The 2,316-nt window shown below is 46.0% G+C and overlaps 1 long non-coding RNA gene across 1 annotated transcript; it reads left to right on the top strand.

Moving 5' to 3' along the window:
• Positions 1 to 862: 862 nt before the first annotated feature.
• On the top strand, positions 863 to 1,937 carry LOC113408387. The gene is made up of 3 exons (XR_003370296.1): positions 863 to 914; positions 1,328 to 1,407; positions 1,897 to 1,937. It is a non-coding gene; the product is annotated as an uncharacterized LOC113408387 (long non-coding RNA).
• The last annotated feature ends 379 nt before the right edge of the window (positions 1,938 to 2,316 follow it).

Genomic DNA, 2,316 nt, shown 5'->3' with positions numbered 1-2,316 from the left:
GTTGATTTGCTGTCACTCTGTTTCTTGGACGCACTACTTCCCTTACCTCTTATCTGTCTTCTTGTTTGTCTGTGTGCTTGTTATTTCTGTTCCCTAGGTGTCTGACTGCTGGTACTGACTCTCATCTCAGAGCAACCTCTCCACGTCACTTTGCCATTCAATTCTGCCCTGTCTCACTGAGACTCTCATTTAGGCATTGTCAAAAACAGTTGAACCAAACTGATATCTTCCAGTAGTTCATAAATGCAAATATTACATAGGATGGCCCCTGATATTGACCTCTACAAAACACCCCCTCTGGATACATTTCCTGCCTTTTGGAAGATTTAACAATAGTGATTTCTCTCTGCTCCATATTCACCAGCCAGGACATTTTGAGGATGTGCGTTATGTGGGACTATGTACATTGCTAAGAGCTGTTTTGCATTTTGTTTTTCAGGTGCTGGGCATCACTTTTGGGAACAAGGTAAATTCTAAATAATCTGCCCTCAGCTCTTTCATTTTCTATACACAAGTTGCTTGTTTAAATTGCACAGAGCTTGATTTCCTTGCTACATCAAGCAGGAGTCCTGGCTGCTCTGGTGTAAGTGGACCTGGATTTATTTGATGAACCTGGGTTTTCTTTTCTTCTGAGGTGGGTGCAGAACTGGGGTCCTCTACCTTCTGGGGTCTGTGGACACCTCTCTCCTCTCCTGAGGCTAGATTTAATTCCTGATCTTTATCTTCTGGACTCTGGTTCTTCTCTCAGTTTCTCATCCATATCCTCTTGTTTCTCCTTCTGGATTATGTAGGACATGTACCTAAAATTAACCCTCATCCAGAATGTCACGGAGATTAGCTGTGCCATCTTGGAGACCAGAGACTCCCAGGAGTTCGAATTCTCTTACAAACAGGAGCTCCTTGGCTACATGCTGGTGAGTGATTAGGAGCTTTGAGGACTGAAGTACAAAGGAGTTTGTTGTAATGTAATAAGACTGGTTTTCCAGGGAGATGTTGTTTTATCCATTGGCTGTGACTGTACTACTGCAGTCTCATGAGCTACCTGCATGGCACCCCGAATGCTGGGTCCACTCTGAGCTCGGCAGGGATGCTGACATATTGTGGGCTGTAACTGGAAGGAATGGCTTGTGTCTGGTGAGTTATCTTTCTGTCCTCCGTATAGCCTGCAGATGGCCCTACGGTCCATTTCAGAGGCAGAGAGCTTGCTGAGCCCGGTGTCTGTTTATTACAGGTCTGGCATATGGCCCTATTTCAGAGTGTGAGAGGAAGACCTCTCTGCCTTTCAAATCCATTTCCCATTTTTTATGTCCCTATTAATGCATTTCAGGACTTCATTAAAAAGGAACCACTGGATTCCCTGGCATCTCCAGTTCGCTACAAGGCAATTCTTGCCATTGAACATCTGAGGTAGGCTATTTTCTGCCATATTTCCTGGCACTGTGATGACTTCTTATTTGTTAATTCATGAGTGTCAGGTTGGGAGCAGTCTGATGCCTGCAGGGTTTGGCTCACATGCTGCTCACCAGCAGAACTTTCGTTCTTGAGGGTTTGAATGTGTCCATTTGGAGGTTTGTGCTTGAAAGACACAAGATTGGAGGTTGTGGGGCATGCAGTACAATGGAGGAGAGTTCAGATGGGGAGGGAGGTGTCTGGCTAGCTGGCAGGGGGAGGGAAGCTTGTGGGTTTCTCTAAAAAGGGGACTTGAAGCTTTAGCTTTACTTCTAGATGAGCCAATACTTAATAGAGGTGCAAAGAGGTGCTCAACTGCAAAGTGAAGGGTTGTTTGCATTTGGGGTTCTAGACTGGGGCAATCTCTAGTCATTGGACCCATTTCTTGTACTTGGAGGTGGTACTGAGTCTAATGCATGACTTTTCTCCCTATCTTTCTTCTGCCAGCAAACTCAAACCATCTTTGACCTTGGAGGGAAACCGTGAGCTCCTTGATGAGTGTTTCAAAAGTTTATTTCCCCTTCCTCCCTTGGAGAAGATGAAAGAGGAAGGTGAGACAGCAAAGGATACTCTGCATAGACTGGTACGTGACAACAATTCTCCTCTGGCACCATCCACTGTATTTCTGCCCAGCAGGCACTGGGTGATGGCAGTCACACATGGCCTCCCTGGCAAGGTTATGGTTAGCTTTCCCCGGCCCACACACACAAATGATCTGTGCTGAGCCTCACTCCTTCTCTTCTGGTTTCAGTCACTGTACGTGAGGTCCTTGGAAGCCCTTGGCAAGCTAATGAAGACTTTGCTGGAGGAAGAACCAACCGCAGACTGGTTCCAGGAAATGTTTGAAGTGAGTAGACCATTGAACCG

Source organism: Terrapene carolina, unplaced genomic scaffold (assembly GCF_002925995.2).
Source record: "Terrapene carolina triunguis isolate 2854851 unplaced genomic scaffold, T_m_triunguis-2.0 Scaffold11660, whole genome shotgun sequence".
NCBI classification, from domain to species: Eukaryota; Metazoa; Chordata; order Testudines; family Emydidae; genus Terrapene; species Terrapene triunguis.
The sequence above is the reverse complement of the archived record's forward strand: the minus strand, read 5'-3'. Positions and strand labels throughout refer to the sequence as shown.